The 26,327-nt window shown below is 40.9% G+C and overlaps 1 protein-coding gene across 8 annotated transcripts in view; it reads right to left on the bottom strand.

Annotated features, from left to right (window-relative positions):
- foxp1b (forkhead box P1b) overlaps positions 1 to 25,744 on the bottom strand; it is a 145,262-nt gene extending 119,518 nt beyond the window's left edge. For 2 of the 8 annotated variants that reach the window (XM_051414121.1, XM_051414124.1), the window contains exons 1-2: positions 25,281 to 25,744; positions 8,025 to 8,122 (exon numbers count right to left, since the gene is read on the bottom strand). The gene's annotated coding sequence lies outside the window, so the exon portion shown is untranslated. The remainder of the gene's footprint in view (positions 1 to 8,024; positions 8,123 to 25,280) is intronic. The other 6 variants (XM_051414125.1, XM_051414126.1, XM_051414127.1 and 3 more) reach the window with 4 other exon arrangements.
- Between the last annotated feature and the right edge of the window lie 583 nt (positions 25,745 to 26,327).

The raw sequence follows: 26,327 nt of genomic DNA, 5'->3' as shown, positions 1-26,327 counted from the left end.
AAATAGAGCCAAATAGAGAACTTTTTTTTTTTCAATTCATGCGAGATGTAACCGTGCTGTCGTTATCAATTTACAGACATAATCACAAGACAGAGAAGGATGAATAAAAACAGTGTAGATTGTTCCCTCTGTGCCTTTTGCAGTAACAGGTGTTGTACCTGGACCCTCTGACCCCGTAAAAACACTTATCAATACAATCTAGAATTTATTTGACCTTCTCAGTGTTGGCTAAATTCACTTGTTTCTGAATAGGGTTAGCTTGGCTTATGAATGGAAATCAGCTATGAGGTAGAATCTTAACTCATTAGAACTGAAGATGCCTCTCTTTACTCAAATATATACAAATATTACAGACTGACTCGACCTTTTAACAGCTCAGTAAGCACAGAAAATCGACCTGTGTACTGTACACAAAGTCCAGAATATATATATATATATATATATATATATATATATTTATAGGTATTGTGCATAATCGACAAAGTACTTTGTCAGCACCACAAGCAAAGTAATCGTATCTCTATATAATATTTACAAATGCACTGTAACTGCAACATGTTTCTGTTCCTACCCACTCACCAACAATGTCTGCATGTCATGGCTACTCCAAGCAGAAATGGTGACTTATCTGACCCCCTACACTGTGTACATGACAGAACTGCATAGTGGTTCTCCCTCAGGTTATTTGCCAAATGCCTTTGAAGAAACATCAAATCAGCTCTGAGATTTGTGTTGTTTAGTTTGTGTGTCACTCGCCCCCCCAGGTCCAAGTGTGCGTCCTCCTGAAAGAACTCGCTGGCACACAGCTAACTAACAGCGGCAGAGGGAGCAGGGAGGACACAGATCAACATTCGTACAGTACAGATAGGAGCAATGATTGAATACCTTGAGGGGAGAAACCACACTTCCTCTTTTAGAGCCTGAGCTGGCAAAAGTGCGTAATAACTGTGTCCCTGTAATGACAACTGCTGCTTGAGTTGCATCACTCACAGATCTGTTGATAGTGCCTCATATATTGGAGCTGTGGTGTTAAATCTTAAGACTGAGAACAATACCATTAGTTGATAATCCACCTGCTACTCCTGACTTATTAGCACCACATGAATCCTATGTTAATGTCTTATTTATCATTCAAAATGAAGTTTCAGTGTATGTTTCATGTAGAGGGAGTAGTAGGCCTCTCGAATTGTTATGCAAGCAAGATTAGCTAATGTTACTAAAAGTTGACTAGATTAAGTGTATACAAGAGTAGGAGGTGCAGGAAAATATCAGAAAATATCATATTGCAATATTTTGTTTCGTAATATTGCATCGATTCTCAAAGCCAAGACTCTATAATCTCTTTATTGCAATATATCACCTTGCTTACAGTATCGCAATATATCAAAATATATTGAATCGTGACCCCTGTATTGTGATACGTATCGTATTAGCTATCCAAAAGCAGACCAATTTTCAACACGTTGTCAGGACATTTTAAGCTGTTGTTTACAAGGGGATTTGTTAACTCTTCTTTTGAACTATCATCAAATGTGCATGTCAGATGGGATGCCAGTGCCTGCTTCACGATTCACCTGTGATTCTCCCATCTCTCATCCCCCAACAATCCCTCAGCAAATTCTATCAAAAGCACTGCTAGCTTTTCATAGCCTTTTTGACTATACAGAGAACTTGTGTATGTCAGAAAGATAATACACTCTTTGAAGGTCAAGAACTTTGAAAAAGACATAAAATTACAATGGGCAAGAAAAGGTGGAAGAGCTGATCAAAAGAAGTGAATACAAGACAATCACTGCTGTTGCTGCGGGGAGTGTTATAAGCCGTACTTTGAGTGTATTATTAACTCGACGCTGCCTGGACACGCGGGGGCTGTTTTACAATTTAGGTTTTAACAGATGTGCGTTTTATGTGGCAGGTTCTCCAGAGTTTAGATGCCGCTGTCCACATAGATGAGGCCGTAAGGCAGGTCGTAAAACCTGCCTTTGAAACTTTGGGCGCATTAATACCGACATGACAGCAGAGATCTGAATGGCTCACCTTCTCGGCACACTGTTTACTACTCAATATCCCCCCAGATGAAAGCCAGGACTGGGCCAGGTGAAGAACTGTGCCTGCTACATGTTCAATCCTATCTGACTAATAAAGTCAAATTTCCTGCACGTCTACTCTTGGGTGGTATGAAATAATGTTGCACACACTTGCATCTTTAAAATGAGCAGTTTACCGTAATGTGGATGCTGTATTGTAGGGTGACGACAAAGGTAATTGTACTGCAACCACATTGTACAGTGTAATTATTGGGATTTACAAATCTTCAACCCCCTTACCAACCCCTGCTTTACAAGGTGGAATTCCTGGCAGGGTACACTCACACATACACACTCTTTTGGACGGTCTTAAAACACACACACACACACACACACACACACACACACACACACACACACACACACACACACACACACACACACACACACACAAACTCTCTCTCTCTCTTCTAGACTTTTCTCATACGCTCTCTCCTACACAGATCACTGTTTTTCTTTTTCTGTAACACCTAAAGACAATTTTTGTCACACAATGTAGTCTTACTGCTTCGCACTCCTTCTTCTCACTGACCTGTGCTGACTTTGATACCTCCTCCTGGGCCAGGCAGGAAGGCATGCTGAGTGAGCTCTCTGCTGGCAGTATCCAGACCTAGCCTCTTACACAATACAGCCTGCCCGGCCCTGCATCAGGCCAACCCCTCCTCCCCAATAACCCACTTCCCATTCTTGATCAAACCTGGGGATTGTAGTGTGAGGGTGGAGATGAGAAAGATGGGAGGAGGTGTGTGTGTGTGTGTGTGTGTGTGTGTGTGTGTGTGTGTGTGTGTGTGTGTGTGTGTTGGGGGTGGTGGAGAAGGGGGGGGGAACGGCACATCCTGCGTGAAACCGCATCCTGAACAAGCATCGCTGCATCTCACTGTAAATAAATACTCTCTCCTCCGCGTAGCTTCCGTCAACTGTCACCGCCTTGGCTCCCAATCACCTTCAAGTCCAAACAGGAAAGTGCAGGGAGGCGAGGGAGATGGCAGATATGAGCTTTAATTTGCTTCTCACTGCACTTTAGCCCGGGTGCACACTGCTTCCTATTCTCCTGCTCTGACCAGCTGCCCCGGCTTCGTTCCAGACCCTGAGTCCTTCCTGTCACCTTTCATTACCACATTATCCAGGAGGAGGCTCCCTGTGTAGCCGGGAAATCACCATTTGGTACTCCCCCCTCCGTTTATGTAGTATTGTGTGAGACATTGAAAGCCACGCGCAACATCCTCAAAGGAGCGCTGCTGCCTTGTTACCTTCTAATCCCCTGTGCGTTATCACAGGAGATGCAACTGAACAACAGAGCATGACGAAGGCAACAACTGAGACATGACAAGCTCTCAGTCCATGAATTGCTTTGTGCTGCAAGACTCTCATCACACTGGCTTCAGTGTGTGAATATCTATTATTTGATTAACTATTAAAGCCCTGCATGTTGTGATGACAAATGATGACAGATGACATGTTTTTGATTATGGACAAAACCAGATAAAAACCAGAGAAGCAAGTCCTCAATGAGGGGAATTAATTCAGTAGCAGCTCCGCTTAACGTTTATACTGTTGTCCTAGTTCTTTTTTCAACTTTTCCTTCAAGAGAGAGAGAATCCAGGCCCACAGTCCTCCTCCAGCACTTCTTGCATTGCTTTATTACACTTGAATGAGTTGAGCTGAAAATTGCATACAGCTGCTGACTGCAGCGCATCAGTGTTTGGGCCTGGGCTCGGCCTTGCCCACCAGGCTTGAAAAATCATTCAGTAACTGATCTGTCAAGACTGTGAGCCACATCTATGCTTTCTGTATGGACATTGGTATGTTTTCTATCAAAATGTTATGATCACTGGAATCATAAATTGTATACAATTGTCAGTTGTTTTCACTGATAAATTGCATTAGTCAACTGGGATTAAGATGAGGACAGCTCTAACCCTACACCATTTAATCCGTACACAAAACCTTTGTTAAAACAGCCGCAATGTTTAATTCTAAGCAGTTTACTGCTTGAATAGTGACAACATTCTACAGGCAAAGGATGCAACGCAAGACTACTTCTATTCAAAACCATAAAAACAATGATCTGAGGATAAAGGATGAAGGAGGTAAGACTAAGCTAAATTAGCCTTGCGGTTAAACAATCTGTATACAACAAAACACAAGTTGTTTCAGTGAAGTAGCTCTTCACTGTCCGAAACAGGAAGAGATGATAACTATTATTATTTTCCAACCAAATTGGCAGTTGAGATAGGCACTTCATGCAAACTCATTCATGGGAATCTTCAGCGAGAGAAAAAAAAAAGTGACAGATATAAAGCCAAAGATTTAGTGCCATCTGTCCGTAGTCTTGCATTTTACATCTTATCAGAAATCAGCTGAATGTGATTAGGCGAGTTACTGATGTATCAGGCCCCTCTCTCTCTCTCTCTCTTCAAAACGCCAGCAGTGCTGAGCGAGCCATTCTGCATAGCTGTTCCATTTGTGTTAAGTTGTGCCATCTTGATCAGACGGTTAAAGGCGCTCTCCTCTTTGCCTGAGGAGAAGGCTCACTGGCCAGACACATTACTTTAAAGAGCAGCATCTCACTGAGCATGTCACAACCTGCCCGGGGGCAGTGTAAGCGTCTGCGAGTTTGGGTGTGTTTATGTTTTATCCTCAGGACCCCTGATTGTTTTTCATTTCCTGCACAAAGACAAAATAAGCACATAAAGGCCAAAGTGTGCTCTTCGCCGGCATTCACCCACATCACAGCACTTTTCCGCACAAGTGGCCGGCCACAGATAATTGTACAATTAAAACAATTTTCCGCATCTATCTGTCAGACTGATCTAATTCACCATTCGAATGACACTAATGGAGTAAGCCTCTTTCTCTCTCCTTCCCCGAGCGAAACCTTTTCCTCTGTATCACACAACGCAGCAAAAGCCATCTGCAACAGAGGAAAACAGACACAGCCAAGAGGAATAGTGATGTATTTGTTCAGGAGGATGTTCGTGAATAAAGTTAAGACCAAGCAGTTTTCATTAGGACCCGAAGTGCGGCGAGGAAATAGGGAGGTTTATTTGACTGTTGGTTCAAATTAACCCTTGGGTGAAGAAAAAAGAAGAAACAGAGTGACCCCTCTTATTTTCTGAGACAACACTCCCCTTCAACCAGCGCTGACATTAATAATTCATCGTGGCAAAATACATTACCAGAGTCGAACGTGACAGAAAAACAGTCACATTAAAGCTGATGTGAGAAAATGTTATCTTACATTGTTTAAATTAACTGGAACATCCTTCCCCAATTCAATATTGTGTGTTCAGTGTCTGATCTGAAGTATGAACCAGTATGTGCCATTGAGACAGACCCACGCAGGGTGTGAGCGACACAGGGAGGATTTAGCCAAACCCTGACCTGGATATCCTGCATCTCCGTCCACCCAGTGTGGACAAGGAACACAGATAGGAACCACTCCTACACAAGTTCAAGGGAAATTCCTGGCTCTGTCCTTCCCAACCAGCTCAACTAAGTACAATGGCAGCAGAGGAGTTTTATGTTTATGAGCTATCCTGATGGGGATACACATATCCATTAGATACGAGTCCGCCTATAGAGGGGGTCTAATATTAAGCCACAAGCAAGTGCCCCATCAGCAGAGAGGAAAAAGCTGCCTTTTATGGCAACAGATCAGAGACTCAAGCCATTGGCCACAAAGCCCACAAATGAGGCGTTAAGTGTAGTGGCAGGGCAGCAGAGAAACAGGAGCAGAGAGATATGACCCTCTCCTCATCCATGCATGAATCTGCCCTTTGCCTTGCTTTTTTCCTCTCTGTCTGTCTTGCTCTCCACCACTCCCCCTACAAAAAAAAAGATCAAAACATGCTTAACTGCCCAACAACAGTCACCACAAAATAACAACTGTCACCTGCAGCAGAATTCATCAAACCATTGGTAATTTTGCAGCCCTGTAATGTAATTTTTATAATTGAATGCTAATTCTTGTAGAATTGTAAATTGTAAAAAGATTCCATAATGGATGTTTTCTGTAATTAATTGCCAGATAGAGGCAGGGCCAGTGCGGCAAAGTAAAAAAAAACACAACCTGACATGGATATTGGGAAACAGAGTACGGCGAGGGGCCTGCTGGGAAGGTTTCATCATCGTGCCTGACCCCCCCTGCTGCTGGCAATGGCAGGAGATGAAGGAGGGGGGGAAGCAAGGAGGAGATAGACTCCTCTTCACAGTCAGAGATTTAATTGCACGCAGATTCCATTACCTCTGCACAAATGTCACATTCTCTTCTGATCAGGGGGCACGGCAGCCACTGGCAGCGTAGCTGGCAAGCAGCCAGACTATAGTGCAGAAAGTGTTCAGCCAATCAGGGCTCCCGGGGCAGACAGAGGTGAGCAGAGGGACAGAAAGACTACAGTACGCCAAAGATATTAAAAAACAAAGGAGAGTCACGAACACAAGGCAGCTGACTGTGCAACATTCAGGTAGAGGGCAATACGCTGTGTGCCAACAGATGTCAAATGTTTAATTGATTTTAGGTGTGCAATTAACTGTATTTATCATTATTACTATTATTATCAGTAAACGATTTAAGTCAGCAAAGGTTGGCTAATGTACGTTTCATATTCACATATTTACAAGATCAAACCCAAATGACAAGATCATACAAATGATATTATAAAAAGACACCGCAGTTTAATATCTACTTGCCACACTGCATTCATAGTTCACTAACAAGATGCATAAAAAAGATAAATAAGTATCCTCAAGCACTGAAAACATTTGGATTTTTAATACAATCACAAAGAATAGATTCTGAGCTCATCATGCACTATGAGGAGGAAGATTTTAAGCTATTCTGGATGTTTGATCACTTTTAAATCAAAACATTATCTGAAATGAAAGGTAACATTTCAAATTTAATTACAGCTTAATAGGTCTACAACTAATAGGTTAATCAATGATCAAAATAACTATCAGTTATCTTTTCAATTAACTGATTAATTGTGGTCTACTAACTTGTCAAGTTCCCAGAGCCCAAGGAGATGTCTTAAAATGTTTTGTGTTGTCCAACCAACAGTGCAAATCCCCAAAGATATTCAGAAGACAAAGAAAACCAAAAAATATTCCCATTTGAGAAGCTGTAACTACTGCCATTTTACAAATTTTGCATTTAAAGAAATTGTTAAACAATGGCTTGATTATCAAAATAGTTTCAAAATCGACAATTATTGACAAGGTCATCTTAAAACGTTGTAAGGAGGTAAAAGTTTTAGCCAGAAATAGATTTTTGAGGAGTGGTGAGTATTTTGAGAATTTTTCTGAATACACTATATAATCATTAAAGCATTTTCACACAGGTAGTTAGCAACTAAGAGTGGACAGATAGTGAATCCCTGTCAAGATCTTCTAGTTGAATGTAAGAAGATTATATCAATGTTTTAAGCTTATTAATTTAATAGCTCTGAATCGGGACCTCCAGGATAAGGGGTTGTGAAGTAGGCCCTGATTGGCTCTGCTGATTCTATACTGGGAGAACAGCCATTCACAAGAGCAGTCCCAGACCTTTTCAAATCACTGGCAAAATCGGACATGTGGGCAGCAGTTCAGAGGCCTGGAACCAGTCTGCACAAATACAGCCTAAAGTGTAAATTATACAAAATGATTGCAATATTGGTCAGTAAAATCACAATTCAATATTTTCCCCAAAACATTCAGCCCAATTCTGTACTGCTGCTGTCTTTATCATTCATATCCATGCTCACTGGCCTAAACAGCTGAACAATTAAACTGATGAAAAGCTCAGAATACATCTGCTGGGATCTGCTTCAAGCTAATTATGGCTTGATACAAATAAGCCTAATAGTCCGTGTTTTGGAGTCACTTCACAGACAAACAGCACACACATTACTGTATGAAATAAGAGACGGGCCTAGTGGGAGGATTGCTACATACCCTGATCACTAGTGTAGGGCAGATTGGCACTCCATTCCTCCAATCAGAATTCAGCTCACAGTCTTGAGGGCAGGACCATGGGGGTTTCACAGAGGACACTGACAGAGAGAAAGACACAGAAAGAGAGAGAAGGAAGGAAGGGGAAAGATACAACTATTACAAACAGGAAGTGATGGTGTATGGTGGGGAAAGCCCCTAACCTGGTCCACTGAGCCCACATGTACAGAAATGACATAAGGACGGGCAAAAGTAAAAGTGATCACCATCAGCCACAAGTATTTGAGATGTTATGACACACTGATTCCTGCTGGCATCTCCTGGCCTACATGCATATCAAGTTATCTTTCAAATCTGAACATGCAGATAAGCAACTATGACGGACGTGTGATGTAAAACACAAGCAAGTGTTAGTATCAGTTTCTGTGGCTCACTTCTCACATTAAAACAGTTAATACCACAAGCTGCCCTTTTATTAACTTATTAAAGAACCTTTGTAATAATACCCAAATGAAAAAAACATGCTGTCATATAGCTGTATGTGTCATAGTCGACTGGAATTGTAATAAAAACAGATATTTAACCACACGTACTGTATTTGTTTCCACTGACTACAGGACTTCAAATTGCATTTTCAAGTTGCTTTTTTTCTATTAAAGTCACTCCGTGGATTAGTGGTCAATGATTCGGCAACTACTCGATCGTTTAATCGTTTTGAGTTATTTTTAGGAAAGAAATGTCCAAATTCTTTCCAATTTATTTCAGCCTTTCAAATGTGAATGTGTTCCTCTATGACAGTGAACTGAATATCTGTAGGTTGTGGACATCATCTTGGGTCCGATCAACAATTTTCACAATTTTCACAACAAACAATTAATCGATAATGAAAATAACCATTAGTTGCAGCCCTAACCCCTTTAAAGTTCCCCAACATGCAAAAAGCAAAAACTGACATTTTAAATACATTACTGATACCACGTTACAAAAAGGTAACAAGCCAACAACATAAACAATGAGATTGTTACTACAAAAAGGTGATGTAACCACTGTAGCACACTACAAAGCTACATGATGGTATGATACCAATATACTATAATATATTAAAACAATAATACAGAAAATAATATACAAAGAATAATAGTGACCTACAAACCCTGCAGCGGTCTCCACATCAGTAAAAAAACAAATGTTTGTAATGTTAAATGTTTTTTTTACATAAATGATGCATGACTTCTACCACTACAAAAACATCTGAAGCAAGCTGGACATTTTGTTTATTCAAAAACCTGGTGATAAGCTCAAAAGCATTCATCTGTAGCCAGATAAACAAGTGGAAAGATGCTAATGACTTCCAGATACGGTTCAGATCATGCAAATGAGGCAGCAGAATGGATGGCTTCTGGTTTTGTCCCTGTCACAGGAGTCATGGCTGCATGTGTGGCTTGTTGCCCTGTGATATATGTGCGCACCACTTTGCTGTTTAATGTGGCTGTTGTCTCCGGCAGCACAGCAAAGCAATTCAGCTCCCAGTTAATTGGCCTGTTCTGTGAGAAAGCGTGTCAAAAACCAAATCTATAACTCTGTTTGTGTGTGTAGCAGTGTAGCTCTCCAACCAGACACAACAAACCACAGCCCCAACGTCCCAACTCCTCATAATTCACCAGTGTGGAATTCAACTAACCCCATTAGTGCAGCCGTTGTTTCCACAGCCCGTCCACATTCCTGGGCCTGCCATCGGCCCCAGATAAGACCCCTCTGATTACTCGGTTGCATCCCTGTCATTACTCCCACAAATATTTTGATCCCAAAAGACAGCTCCCCACCCAAGGATTTATGGCTGCACTATTGTATCTCCATGCCCCTCACAAGGAGCACTCGCTTTTATAAAGTCCCTTCACTTTGAGATCACCAACAGAGGGGTGACTTCAGCCAGGCTGCCTGCCGTGTAACCCATACAGCTTACTCAACTTCTTGATGAGAAGATTCAAAGGAGATTTATGTGCTGTCTCACAAAAGGGATGTTAAAATAGCTTGGGAGTGCATACACTGATTTTGAGCCTTTATTGCAAATTAACAAGCACTGGATTTTAAAAAGTGGTTAGGTTTTATTGTGTAATCTGCCCATAAAAATGACTAAACAACCAAACGCCCCGAGATATACAGCATGCTAGGATGCCGACGCAACGTTAAAACATTTTTACCTCTAACTGTAAAGCATTCTCGCTTTGTGGCCATTTGCATGGCAGCTGCTCGACACTCAACTCACTCCTACTCTGGAAACATGTGGTTGTAATCCCCCCTTTTCACTCAAATTACAAACTATGTCAGTTGCTGAAGAAACTCCACATCCAGCCACTCTGCAGCATGTGTGTTAATTGCCACTCGTTTGTGAGTTTCCAGGCAAACTAGACAGGCATTTGAAGCTGTCCATCTTGTTGAGGAGTATGAGAAAGGTCAGAAGTTAGCACCCGTCAGGTGCCAAATGATAGCTTTTGCTATATAAATCAGTACGCGCCACCTGCTGCACGCTTAAAACACAACATATGAAAATATTTCTTGCATACTGTCATTGCTGTCTCTCCTTAAGCTCTATCCCTCCTGACAAACATACACTCAATGACTCTGGTACGACTGTACCAATCAGGCAGTTAGTCTTACTATGGATTATGAGTGAGCAAGTTTTTACAATGACTGAAAATAATTTTAGGCCCTGTTTACCCAACAACGTTTTTTGCATAAAACGGTAAACTCTTGTTGTAGGTTGGTGTTTTATTCACACAACAACAAAGTTTTGTGGGCCTGAAAAATCTGAAAAATTCCACGACCACACGTTGCACAGGACCATTACGAATTTCAGCCAAATAGCCAGACAACATGCCTGCATATCCGTGTAGTTTGACTAGCATGACTCCCCATCAATGTTTTCTTGAAATTTGGATGCCATATGGTCCAGGGTCACTCTGAGTAACAAACCCACTTCAAACCCACAAGATTATCTGTATTCGAGCACGCGTTTACCATCTTCTCTTCCTTATTATTCTCACCGCACTGTTTGTATGCTGATCTTTTTTTAAAACGCAAAGAAAAAAAGTTTCCATTTTTAACAAAACCGTTGTGTAAACACGGCCTTTTTGGACTCCTCTACAGCACCTAACCCACCTTTGCTTGTCTCATACATGTTTCGGAGTGCATTCAGAGGCTAAAAGTATATGCTCTTGTAAGACCTTTCATTTTATTTTACATTACAGTCTGCATTCAAAGGTACATTTCTGCAGCACCATTATTCTCTCTTAGCATCTCATATTCTATCGCTTGGTGTTGCCAAGGATGTTTCATAGGAAATAGGAGCCGAAGCCAAATCTGGAAGCACCATCTACAGAAATGCAAGTCAGATGTGCTCTGTCACATTTTGGCACTGGCTATAAGTGAGTCAGTCATCATACCTAGAAGTGTGTGGCTTCTCATTGCATGGACACCAATGCTGAAGATGCAACCATGGTGTCTTCATTAAATTTGTTCTGCGTTGTCACGTTGTACCATGATTTACAATAGGAAACTTGTGTAACCTATTCAAATTGTCAGAAATCAGCAAATCTGAGAGTGAAGAAGGAGACCTGTAGCACTGTAAATCATAAACAACGGATGATATTTACAAAAGACTGCAGACCCAGCATCCATAAAATCTAGCAGCCTAACTGACAATCCCTCAACCAGCGAGCCAGTGATCAGGTGACTGCAATGAGGGACATTGGTGCTGCTGTATCGGATCAATGGCTTGACCCATTAAGTCACACCACTCCTGGTACCTTCATCTAATAAGAGCCGGTCTTTGGGAACACCCACGGCTGACCCATGCTGCTGGGGACAATTACAAGAGAGTGGTCTTTCAGGGCCGACGCCCACTTGACCCGGTAGCGTAAAGACACGAAGGAGATCCACATGATTTAAACTCCTCCCCAAGACGTGCTGACAAGGTTAGAGGGTCAACGCAGACATTAACAGGTCAGTGTGTGGCCCACTTGGGAACAATTACTCCCAGTCACAGCTAAGTGGACACTTGATTGAACACGACGGAGGCAGGACACACTTCCCACAGATAACAATCCCCAGAGCCATTTAGGATAAAAAGCCCTTGTGATACAGCCTTTATGGGCAAAATTCATCTTCCTTTTCCCTTTTAGAAGAATGTGAGAGTGTGATAGAGAGCCATTCTCTGGGAAAGATGAGTCTCTCAAAGCATTACCATTTTCTAGCAATACTAATAGCTGCTTATGACACAGAAACAATTACAAGGTGACTGGGAGAAAAAGCTAAACAATGGGACGAGCTGTTAAGATTTCATTTTTCATTCATGGAAAAAACAGTTATCTTGCAAGAAGGAACTGTTGTGTCTTGCAACAGACTTTGACAGAATATTTTACAATGAGGTTCAAAACAACAGCAGCGAAAGTAAAAGACGGTGTCAGAATATTCCATTCAGCGATAAATCTCGCATCACTAATTAACTGTGTGGCTGCTGCTGTTTTTTTTATGCTCTTCAACCTTTAACCTACTGACAGTTTGACCCCTCTCACACCACAATGACTAAAAACTTTGCCTCAAACATCTGCTGTCTTGTGTGTAGAGGCAGCAACGGACACCCTGCCTAGTTCTGACTCGTTTCATGTCACAACTCGACAAACAGTTTATGTGTTTCATCATAACGTGTGGGTTTAACATGTACTGTAGAAGAGAGAAAAAAACTAAACAGATGTTTGAGGGTAACTACTGCAGATAAAATAGCAAACTTAGTAATGTGCATCTCTGTGTAAAATGGTCACTCTCGTCCTATAGTCTCTTCGTACACAAATAGAGCTTATCGATTCGCGAACACATTTCACCAGCATTTGCATAAGCTGTGTGTTATTTGTGGTATTGTTTCTTTTTTTTTTTCCAGGGGCTTTGTTTATTTATTTCTCTGTGTTAGGAAATCAGTTTCACATTGTCCCTCGATCTGTAGCGGTGGCTGGTGCTGCAGCTGTTGGTTGTTAGTGGCTGAAGATGACACAGTTCACCACTTCTCCAGAAGACAGCCAGCCCAGAGACCAGCACAGCTGCAGAGCAGGAGGCAGACTGCAAAACGCACGGAGAAGAGAGAGGAGAGGAGACTGTGCCTTATTTTAAGATAAGAAAGTAAAGAAATCACTTTGTAGATGTATATCACTCCAGAGGCAAAGCTCATCACTCTCCTCCCTCGCTTTTTTTGCAGGAATCAAGAAGGCCAACATTAGCAGAGAGAAAAAAATAACTCGTGCAGAGAATCTCTCTCCCCTATCTCTCCATCCCGCCCTCCTCATTAACAGGAGCTCTTTTCCAATTCATTTAGGACCCCTGAGAAACAACCTTCCCAAAGAATTCAGCAAAGTGACACACAACATTAACCCATTTGCACATGCAGAGCGCGAAAGCAACAGGCTCACCGGCTGACCCGTGGTTGTTGTGGCAGTCGGCTTTATTCCCCAGGACCGTTTTGTAACCAAGTGGGCATCATGTGAATACCATCTGGGTACCACTTATTTAAAGCTGGCAGAAGTCCCGTGGCAGCCAGCCTGGCAATGAGGAGAAGGGAATAAATTGCATCATTTACTTAACATGCATTTACCGTTGTGCCCGTTAAAAGCCCATGACTAAATAATTTGGGTTCTTTTTCGGGTGCCAGGTTCCGCTGTCAGCCAAATTGCGTTGCATGTGCAACAAAAAGAGCAACTGTCGAAGGGCTGATGAAGGAGATATCGAGATGTTAACCACATGAAATTGCATTTACCACCAAGTATATTAACAGCCCTGAATCCATTTACACCAAAGAAATCTCCCAGTGCGTTATGCACTGCACAAAACCCATAAACAGACAATAAACACATTGTAATTATAATGCCAACTCTTTAATTACGTGTGTCATTTGGGGATGGTCGAGCTCACTAATTGTCAGAGTGATGTGAAAGGATTGGGGGAGGCAAGAAGGAGATCAAGCCTCAGGCCCAATGAGAACCATATTCCCCACTCTCCAAGCGTGTTAGAAGGCAGAAAATTCAATTGGCATGCTTCCAAAGAAGAACAGTCCAAACAGCCTTAATCAGCCGGGACAAACTCCATGCAAATCATTTACATTAGCACAAGTGGAGAGAAATATCTAAGGTTTCATTTCCAGAATGTGAAAGCAAGAATAATGTTTGCCTCCTGTAACCTCACTGCAAGGTGTCTTCTTACAAAAGAAGAGTTCAGTCCAGTTGTAACTGACCAAATCTTATACAATCTCAAGAGGCACAAAAGGAACTTTAGCTGGAATTAGAGTGAGGTAGATATTTCACTTGATTTTGTCATTTCTATGCCAATTCTCAGATACAATCCAGAACGTGGGTGACATGCTTTAATCCTATAATTGTGCCAGTAAACAGTAGACTTACTGCAGAATGTTAAACTAACAAGTTCCCCCATAGTTTGTTGTCTACATAAACAGTTGACTCTCATTAGACCATTCTGATTACATTTACAAGCAGCAAATTATATGTTATTTATGTTATGTTTTGTTGTTTTAAGAGTTTCCTCTGTAAATACTTACAAAACATACTCACAAAATTAGTGAGACAATAGTTTCTCCACAATCTAGCTAAACACTGTTCCTCTGTGTCTTGGTATTCTCTCCTCATCACACACCAGAATTAGCATATTAAGTTATTTTTTGGTGAAGCAACACTTGTTTGGAGCATAGTGAGCATTAAGAGTGGGTGATGTGGATAAAATCCTCTGTTTACCTAAAATTTAATTGCTATCTTGATATACATGCGATGCAGTCAATTTTGTGGAAATTCTATTGTGAAACTGTTAATGGATAACGATGGGCTACTGCACCCAGAGACATTAAACTGATAGCAAGCTTAATAATTATAATATCAAGGTAAATATCACCCTATGAGCATATGGATAAACACAGAGGATTACACTGCAGGAGTGGTTTGAAAATGGATTTCTATTTATGCTTTCTTTGTTCTGACCCTGGGTCACCATTGGAATCTATAGTAACTCGATCATTGTAACTACTGTAATAGATACTACAAAGCTTTTCAGTGAAGTACTCCTTAAACAATACTGAAATGTTATATTTTTGTTAAATCAACAAGCAAGCCATACTTTTTTTAAATTTCACTGCAACGTATATGCAAATGCTATGTATATATACATTTATTTTATTTCTTCTTAGTAACTCAACATATATCATGCACAGTAATCCACTACAATTTAACGGTATCGCCTCAATCCAGAAGAACTTTCACACCTACGTGCTGATGACAATACACGTGTAGCTGTAGTTAGTAACATTATTGCATGTAGGCAAGAACTTGTTTTTCCAAGTCTGGTCACATGATCTGGAATATCGTTGCTTATTTATGGATCAGAGTCCAAACAAGAAGTGAGTGGCCTTGAATAGCCTACAGTATTAGTATATACAGTGTATGGCAGTGGATGTGTTGGACAAAGATCACAGAGTGAATTATTGAAACTGCCATGAGTACAGTACACCCTGAAAACACTTTGTGAGATGACATCTTTCAGATGAATCATCAGCCAAGCAATGAGAAATGTCAGTTAGGCAATGAGAAACTGTCTCTGCCATTGTTTACATATTGACTGGCACTATGTGGTTGGCCACAATGAGAACAACACATAGCCTCCAATGGTATGATCTCACTTGGTGGAAAAAGAGCTGTCACTGTGAATCTGGTAGGAGGGTGTGGCATTGCAATCAATGAAGGTGGAGAGACTTAAACACTAAAGAAAACAAATCTATTATTGGTCCCACAGCATGAAATCATACATTAGCTAAGCTGGTCCTGAAACAGTCGATCCTGCGCCAGCTACTCTACAATTTACTGCTCAAATTGTTCTCACCTCTGCTTTTTCCATTCCTCTGTCTATGTGAGGTTCAACTGAACACTTCACTGTGGCCTGCAAGGTCTTTTACACAGGGCCGCTATTGATGAAAGAGATCAGAGTGACTGAGTGAAAGAGAAAGAGTGCATGAAGGATACAGAGTTTTCATCTACTATCCATCTCATATTCTAATGCAGCCATTATGCTCTAAAAAGAGACTGCTCATCTATTCATTTTTATGGGGAATTTGCAAAAAAGATGACACTGCAAGAGGGTTGGCCAGAGTGATTAAAATTCTTTGAATTAGCCCTTCAATCACTGCGTACAATTGTGTATAAAGTACACAGAAATGCACTCAAAATCCTCGCCCGACTCCTCTCAGTAGCAGGATATGAAAAGATTGATTTACTCATTTCTAACTGTGAGTTGTTTTCTGTGTGAGGAATTGATTGGTCAACACATTAAAAGCTTGTACATCATGCACTCCATATACACAACATGAAAAGGCTTTTAGAAAAATGCCCAATAACTCAGGACAGCTGATTGCTTAAACCGCACCATATTTACAGCTTTTACAGCAGGTGCTGTAAATTTCCAACAAAAGGCTGTAAACAGTGAATGGTTAACGGTAGCGAGTAGGAAGAAAAGCGTGGAACATGTGCGCACGACGCAGAAGGCACTTTGATGTCACTTGTCGGCGTCACTCTACTACTGCTAGATTTCACAAACACTGGAATAATGTCATTTCAAGGCAATGTGACCGTTTGTGTGGTCTAGAAAATACATCCAAAATAGAGTATAGTGGGAATGAAACAGCTCTCATGATGAAGTTACAAGGACAGTTTAAACAAAACAATTAAAATATTTTCAGATGTTGTCAATATACATTCAGAATAAAACATTTGAAATTTGCTTTCAGTGCAGCTAACTGAAAACTAATATATAAAGGCTGCTAAATATAAATAAGAGAATAAATACACTGAAACAAATTTAGGCCCCTTTCATATACAAACTCCATATGTGATGTGGTCTAACACACACGTGTCTGACCAATACATAAGCCACTGCTGTCACAGGTTCAAGTCTGGTCATCACCACTCAGAGACTCACATCTGCAAGTGACGTTCTATTAACATCAAATGTACAGTTTTTTTCTCATGCTTTTTACTATAGTACCTGGAACAAAATAAGCACCAAATAAAGTTTCAGTTCCAGTTCAGTTTCTCTCTCTCTCTCGCTCACCCACTCATACACTCTTTATTTCGGTCTTTTTTTAGACCAGTCAGGTATAGATAAATGTCTTGTAAGCCACAATAATATTAAACAAAATTTCCGTCCCTGATATGAAGGTGTGTTCACTCATTCATAACAAGAAATCCGAGCAGTGTCTGGGTCATGAGGCTAAGTCATTTAGATCAACTGCAAACTGCTGGTTTATAAAGGAGATACCTAAGAGCCCTTGTACAAAAAGTCACCACTGAACTCCATAAAGTCTGTCCTGTACAAGGTCAGCTTTTTTGCTGTTGTCTTTTCCTTACCACCGCAAACACTCATTTTGTATTTGACAAATAGCGTTTTACACATGAGCTATGTGCCTGTCGAAACTGCATTTAAGATTACTTGACAACACAGTTTTGATTTGATAAATTGTGTAGCTATGATGGATTCATAACCATTCATTTCATTTCATTGAAGTTTTGAGTAAGTGTGTTTTTTTCTACACTATATATGGCTGAGTAAATTGCTTCACTCATACAGCCCTGTAAGTACTGTACAAATCAACCAAAAATGTAACCTTATATGATGATATAGACTGTTACTTCACTTGTACTATACGAATATTTGGCACTCATGTGAAGAGTAACGATTGTATTTAGCTGGCTGTATGAACGTAGCCTACGCAGCTGCGTCCCGCCCCTGTATTCAATGGAACAGTAACTTTGCAGAAGTTGCACAGCTGGAGGATGCGTTTCCCACTCACAAACCTGGACCCAGGTTTTCCCCAATTTCAGGTGCTGACCATATCACACGGCACGTCACACACCGGACCGCCGTGCTTGCTGCTCACATTCTGGTGAGACCTTTGCAGGATCAGCGGCAGCCACTGCGGCTCTTGCCTCCCGTCTAAAAGGGACTTTACACACATCCGCAGCCTCTGATTCTGAGCCACCATATGAAAGCCACAGATGTATCAAACCTGACAGGGATCTTTGTGTGGATGTCACCTTTTCACACATGATAAGTTGCAGTAGTCTTTTGTCATCGGGCTTGGCGTTTTCTACTATGATTCAACCGATGTGTGTTCATAGCAAGCCAGCGGGCTAGAGAAGGACAATCCCTCGCCATAGCCCTTCATAGCCAGGGATCAGCCAATTGAATATAATAAACAAAAATGTTTTGAAAACTGGGCTGGGACTTGAATTCATTATACATTTTTGGCACTTCTAATAAAACCACATATGTGGACAACCTCATTCTTTCCCTCTGGCGAAGTCACTCTTGAGCAAAGTTAGTCAGAAAATGATGCCATGACCTGAGTAAAGACTTAACTGAAAGTATCAAATGTTATCTACAATGATCAGAGTTTTAAATGGGAACAGCAAGGGGCACCATTATCTCACAACATACAAAGTCTCCCTTTAAATTTTAACTGGTGACATAGAAGGGTGTAAAAAATAATGTTGTGATCATCACTATCTTGTTATTGATATGTTACAGTGTATTAAAAGGCATTCTAAAGAACCTGGTAAAAGGCTGACATAATGACTATGGAGATGTTTTACTAAAACAAAATTCTGTCATTAAAATGTTTCTTCACAAGATTTCACAGTGAAATATTTTGGCAAAAACTTACTTATTTGTTTAAAATTGAAAACTCTAAAGTAAAATTAGAACTTTGGCATAGTATAATCCTAAAAAAAACAAATGATACCACTGAATTACAACAATAACAAAGTTAGACAAGATATCAACAAAACCAAAATGTGCTTTTTAAAAACAACGATGACGAAGTGTTTAGTCAGGACACGCAGCGAATGGTTAGCCACTATCTACTTCAACAAGTAATTCCAGCCTGGGCTAATCTATTGACCGAAACGATAAACAAAACAAAAAATTACTCCTGCGAAAATAACCATCTCCTCAACTGAGTGGTTTGGGAATGGAGCCCCACCCTGTTTACAACACTGAGAACAAAAACAAACTCCCTCCAAGGAGCCCGGGCAAATGCAAGTCACACACTCCAACCGATACAGGCAAACAACAACAACAACGTCTGAAGATCTACTGGGAGAGCGGGCTATCAAACAATAGCAGCCTGCACACAAACAAGGTGTGTCGATCTCTCTGCGTTTGAGGGAGTGAACTGGAGAGCGAGAGAAAGTGCCTGTGAGAAAGAGGGAGAGAAAGCGAGAGTTGGTGTGAAAGTGGAATTGAGTAGCAAACAAAGTCAAATACCACCCCCACCACCACCCCGGTCTCAGGTCAACTGAATCATCAGGAGTCAGGGAAGATACCGTCACCACCTTCCATGAATAGCTCACAAAACCACATCAGTATGACTTCACCGTGGCAAACCCGGCAGTTTGAGAACACTCTCCCTCAATATCCAGGGGACTCTGAATGAAGAGGTAATGAATCTCAGTTAACAAGGCCATTATCAGTGAAGGAACTACATCATCATGAGGGACTCCAAATCCACGAGGCCCTTACATCCACTGGCCTTTTATTGTTGCTATTAAACGCTCAGGTATACTGGTAACAATTGGACCAAAAAAAAAAAAAAAAAAAACACAAAGATAAAAGTATCACGCTTCTGATCTGGCGCTGTACATCGTCACAGTAAACAATGAGACTATATAAGGGACACTGGCCCAATTAGCCATCTCTGCTCTCCGCTGTCAAGTATTTAAACAGCCTTCTAGGATGATAATAGTAACCTGCATACTTTCATCTGTGCTACAGACTCATCAGCGTGCTAGCACCTCTGCCGAAGCGCTGCACTGCATCTTGGGTAATTACTGCTTCCCAATTACCACCCAGCTGGTAAATATATATCAAATAAACAAGCAACAACCCGTCAATTAGGAGCACCCTTTCATAATGGGGGGTTCAAAATGATGTTTTATGTACAGACAGAAGGAAGCGGCGCGAGAGCGGGGCATTCAACTTCAAAGTGAACTTGTATCAGTTAAAGAGTACACATGAACAGAACAGTTTGTAAAATAATTACATGTGTTTTTGAGGCAATTAATATGAGCGTCTAATTACAGGTGTTTTAATTGCCAGGAGGGCAGAATAAACAACATGGGAACAGTGCTGTTCCACAAAGAAAGAAAGGACTTAAAAATGAACCATGGCCTTTTCTTCACAGGAGGGTGGAGATGGACAGTAGCATTGTTGAATTCAAAGGCAAAGGGAACAGCTGCAGTAACAGTCTGTCAACAAAATTTGCATTGCTGCTCTCTCCTCATCTCCATTACTCTCTCCTGTCTCTCCTCAAGCCCACGGAGCTGCCGGCTTAGATCTGAGTACTCTGATGGCTTATCACATAGCGAGCAGCAGGCTAAGCCGGAGTGATGCGCCCAAAAGACATGATCAAAGCACACCAACTTTCCACCCAGCAATGATGATGGAAGAGCAGGCCCTGCCATGTTATGTTTCTTATTAGGCAGGGACTGCCAGCTGAAAAACACAGCCAAGAAGTCAAGGATGAGGCCCTTAAAGATGTGCTCCTGCAACCTCGCCTACTGTTATCGGGGTTTAAGTAACAGTCTGTGACATTTTCACATTAGTAAATGTCGGTTTTGCTACTTTCATTCTCACACTGATATGGTGTAAAAATGATTTAACCTATAGGCAGATTATAAAAGCTTTTATTTTGCAGCTCTAAGCATGCAGTTTTGGACAGGTCTTAATATCTGAAAAACTCTGGTGCAAGTGAAGGCTTTTTCATTTCCAGCAGCAGGAACACAGCAGGTTTGTTTGATAAACAGAAGAACCTGTGGACAACATGAGCAGCCACCACTAGAAACTAAAATATCAGACAAAATAATAGGCACAACTTTAAACTGATGCTTGCTTCTTCTTCCACTCTCAAGTCACATTGTCTATTTTCAGGTAAATATCAGAGCCCACATCAGTGAGCCCCCTTTTCAACATGCATACCACCATATGAAATCAAGAATAGCCTAATTCCAACATCAGCACAACAGTCACCACATTGTTTTTCTCTTCTGCTGACTTTTGAAAACTGTAACAACGGATTAAAAAAAAAACATTATTAGGATCTACATCAAGCTTTCTGCTTTGTAAAGGTCTGGTCTAGACTTCAAATGAAAGCAATAGATATCTTTTTGGAGATCTGGACCGCATATCGTAAGTTCTTGTTTGAACATTAACTTTTAAAAATACCGTAGAAGTTCAAACAGCGAGGAATTACTTACAGTTTGGAATGAGAAACGAAACAGCATTTGAGCATGTTAGGTTATGCCAGAGCATTAACTAAACATTGATCAACGCATATTTGATTTGTTCCCATAAAACAAAAGCCTTGTAATTCATAAGGCCATCGAAGCCACAACATAAACACGCGCAGACGGACATACAGACTGGACAGCTGATGGAAACAGGTGCAGAGGTTTCGCCTGGCAGCTGAGCACAGCTTGTAGCATATGGCTGAGCCCCTCATGTCTGGACAAAAATGTTTGTAGCTTACCTGCATCATTCCCAAAACAGAAAACGGCTGTGCTGTTAAAGAAACTCTGGTTCTAAGTTATTGCATGCTGAGAGACTCAACATGAGAACAGGAGATCATGTGCCTAAGAAAACAACCAGCTAAGTTCATACAGAAAGAAAGACAACTTGCTTAGAAAGTACTAACTTCATTATTGATTATCCAAACAATGTGTGAACACCTAAGTCTGAATATGAAGGCTTTCAGCAACACAATCAGTCAAATCAGCTGTTTCCTGTACTGCTCTCAAGCACCAGCCAAAAACACATTTAACTAGATTAAAATCAAGATAAAATAAATTCTTATTTTGATAATTAGAATTATGCATACAGAGAAAGGGCCTGCGCAAAATATTTTTAAACCGGTGCCATTGCAATATAACAATGTTATGCAGCCCATCAATTCTAATTCAAACTTAACTGCATTTACAAAAGCCCCATTATTTATTAAAATAACAACACTAGTTTTACCTGAAACCAACACACCAACTAATTTAATACACACATTGACAGATAGAACAAAATATATGATACTTCCATATTTTCCAACAATAGATTTTCTGCACAGCAATGTTGTACTGAATTCCTGAACCACAACACCAGTAGCAAAATCATGTTTTAACTCAAGTTAATTGATTGTAGTCACATGCTCCATCTCCTTTCATGCAGATGGATATATTTTTTGTCAGCATCCCTCCCTTTATTAAGGACAGATGACAGTAGGAGACAGTAATTAATGGCTGCATGAGTTAATGGCCGTCCTGAGCATTTTGCAGTCTCCATAGAGACTGAGGAGCTGCACAGAGCACACCTGAAGCTGTCCACTCTCTGACCAATCGCCTTCCCTGGCCTGGAGAACCGTCTGCCTGTGGCACGCCACAGGGGCCGGGACACACTAACCTTTACCCTGGAAATATTGTTCTGCTTTCCTTTGTTATCACATCCATTCATGTAATACAGCACTAATGAGTGCGCTGCACTCGTATTCATATTGCCAGTACTCTTCCCTCTTTGTGTTGTGTGAATCAAACATGCAAAAATCACATGACAAATTAATTTACCAGAAAATTCCCTTTTATTCATCTGTCACTTGTCTTGCTTTGTGCGAAAATGTTTCAAGCAACTGGTTTGAGGGCGTCTTGTATCTGAAATCAAATGAGGGGTGAAGCTGGCAAATAAATCTAATATAGAAACAACACAGCAAAATGCAGAACCTTATTCCAACACTGGGCCGAAAATAACTCTTCTTATCATTCTGCTGCAAGCAAGGGTGCACAGTCAGTCTACAGCCCCTCCGTACCCAGCACAGGGTATTTCAGTGTGTGTTCACAAATACTGAGCCGTCAGATGAAAGAGAGCGCCGCTCCACTCAGGGATGGGAGTCCCCACACTGAATGCATGAGTGACTGATTACTTTCTTACCAGTTCAACCTCAACTCTCTACAAGAAGAGCCTTAGCCACAGCCTGAAGTGGCCAAAGTAGAAACAAGGACTTTCCAAATAACACAAAATCACAGATTGGTGCGTTAAGGATCTTGCATCATTACAATGCATACAGCTGCTCTTCCTCAAATTTCAAGCTTTTTCACTCCACCACCCCCCCCCCCCCAACTCAATGTATTCAGCTGTACTATGGGGCAGGGAAATTAGAGCCATTCTTGTTTCTAGAAGCAGACGCGGGGGACAGTGTTAGGTTTTTCCCATCAGAAACGGCTGACTTGGGTCTGTATGTTACAGCCGTGTCAAACGGCAGGCCTGGAAAAGTTACAAAGAAAGTTCATCCTGTGTTTTAAAACCTGGGTCAGCATTTGCGAAGGTCCATTTCTGCATAAGTGAGCACACAAACCCCAGTGCCTGTTCAAATAGTCTGCAGCTCTCTCTCAGGCAGCTCATGACAACAGCCCAGCAGCAGCACTGTTTGATCTCCAATGTTTTCCTTAATCTGGGTTGTCAAGGTTCGCTTGTTGGAGGCTGTTTACTTTACTTCTCCTACAAAAAAGTGTTTTTTTCCCCTCAGACAATGACTAATCCAAAGACCAAGAAGGAGGGAGCACTGCCAGCAATAGTTGTTAAAGCTGCAGTTTCCCTTTTGTAAAATTTCAGATGGTTTTAGTCCTGCTGTTGCCAGCTGCAGACTTACTGTATAAAATATTAGGGTAATGTTTCATTCTTATACGTATGTAGTTCACTCTCAACGGACAAACATAATCTGTATCTATTTATATAAAAGGATGGCTTTTGGTGAAAATACTAATTCTGTCTGACTGAATTAATAATAAATCAACATGGATTAAATACATAAAGAGACACTTGTTTATAATATGAACATACACATTTAAAAGACACAATAATTATCATATTGGTTACTGGCATCCATTCGTCTGTAATACACCTGTTATGAAATGTTAATTAAAACTGAAAATAGATGTAAAATATTTTGAACGTAAGTTTACTTGATGGCTTTGCTTTTGGTGTATTTCTACAGGGCAAAATATTTTGCTCAAGTGCATTTCTTTGGACAGTGTATAACATGTGAGTAAAATAAAACAACAACAATTTAATCCATTTAAACAAAATAGAAACGACTGGTAATTTCTAATTTATTAATGAATTTTTAATTGTTCTAAACTTTTTTCCCCCACAAGTGATCATAAAGTGCTGTGCAACTTCAGCCTATTTACAGTTAAGAAAATGTCCAACTGTACCCACACCATATCTGACTCAGTAAAACCATCCAGTTCAAACTACAGCTAAATAAAGACACAATGTCAAAAACTTGTCAAAAAAATGTCGAGGTGTGACTATTAAGTATAATTAAAAATCAACTCCCTAAATCCTTTGTGTTCATTAAAAGTTAAATATGAGCTGAATATCCGCTTTTAAATGTGTACAGTCTTCTCGCTGAGCAGACGAGCCCCACCAACACAGCATTCAATAACGCCAAAATAAATGGACAGCCAAAATAAAAGTTGACCTGCCTGTTAGCTAAAGCTGTATTACAGCCATAATAACTACAGTTTGGGGCAGTTGTAATGCCTTCCTCCGGTCTCTCGGAGTTTGGAGGACAGCTAACACGTGGGGAAAAGCTCCTTCCCTGGTCTCACTCCAAAGAAATCACGGCACTCAAACTTCCCTTTCACCGTGTAAAGTTAAAAACTTTACGGCTCCATGCTAACAGGTAGGGCAGTAATTACGGACTGTTAACGGCTATCGCTAACCAGCACTTTATAACCGACTGAGGTTATAAACATGCATTTCCCCCCCGGGGTCTCCTGAGTAGCCTCAACTAAGTTAGAAACCCAACTTTGCAACAAAAAAAAAGTAGTGGATACAACACTCGTAGCACGAAAACAATCTTGTAACAGCCGCTCCCAACAGAGACATTAAACAGCGCTAGCAAGCAGCCTACATGATAATAATACAGGTGTTTGTTTATTTGTTTATTTGGCTAATTTCGCTAATTCTAGAAAACAGCAGCAACAACCGGAGACAAACTCCGTGTGTGTGTGTGTGTGTGTGTGTGTGTGTGTGTGTGTGTATTTGAGTGCAGCAGCGGCAGGTATCTAGATACGATACAAAGCTAATGTTAACTAACATGATGATAATAGTGAAACTTACCCGCAATGGAAAACGCTTTACAGCAGCTAACAGGCGCACGCGGAGGGTACCGATTTGCTAGTATGAGATAACGACGCCGTGCACGGGAGCTTGTGTACCGAGAACGCGTGCGACGCCTCGGCGTTGGTGGCGAGGTGGGGGGACTAACTTAACTACAAGGAGAAAGAGATAATCTTACCGAGGGCGTCGAGAAAAAAAAAGGCAAAATGTGGAGTTTCACACTCGCTGCCTCCCAGTCTGCCTCGCGGGGAAAGGCGCGAGCTCTCTTTCTTAATGTTGTTATTAGATTTTAACACGCCGAGAAAAGAAGCAGAAAAAAAGGAAGAATCGCGGATGGATGTTTGGATGTTGTTGTTTTTTATGTCCCAAGTCCGTGACGTCATATCCACCTGCGAGAGTAAACAACGTTCATTGCATCGCAGATCCTTCATAGACACATCATAGTCACAAGTACAATTCAGTAGCACTTAGTAGCACTTAGCAGGTCCTTTCTATGGGGAAATGTAATGATATGCATTAGTTTTAGCTGAAAGTGTGACAGGAGAGAGGGGGCTGTCAGAAAAGCTAAAATGTCTAAGCTGACTAATTACAACTGAGGCAGAATGAACTTCTATTATTTCAGAAAATTCTCCTGTCTTTTTTTCTTCTTTTTTTTGGATCTATGGTTCATCATAACTGTTCCAAAGCCTTACTACAAAAAAAATTAAATGCTTTGACATAATCATCAAAGATGTTTTAATCTCACTTGTGAAGAGTTTTAACTGTTGAAGGAGGGGTGGTATTATGGTTTTGAAAATGACAGTGGAGATAACCAGAGTGCAGGCTCTGTATTTTCCGACGGCGGGCCAATTCTCTTCAGAATATTTCTAAGGGGACATGACTATATCTGAATCTGCACAAAGTTAGAATCTCTGCTTTTTTTTGTGGTTGAAACGTCTTTGCTCACACCTAAACAGTTTCCCCTCAACATGACTGTCACAAGAAGTGCAAAAAAACATTATGACAGTAATTAAAATCTGTCACTTGCCCCTGCAGATAAGAATTATC

This window comes from Dicentrarchus labrax, unplaced genomic scaffold, assembly GCF_905237075.1.
Source record: "Dicentrarchus labrax unplaced genomic scaffold, dlabrax2021, whole genome shotgun sequence".
NCBI classification, from domain to species: domain Eukaryota; kingdom Metazoa; phylum Chordata; class Actinopteri; family Moronidae; genus Dicentrarchus; species Dicentrarchus labrax.
The sequence above is the reverse complement of the archived record's forward strand: the minus strand, read 5'-3'. Positions and strand labels throughout refer to the sequence as shown.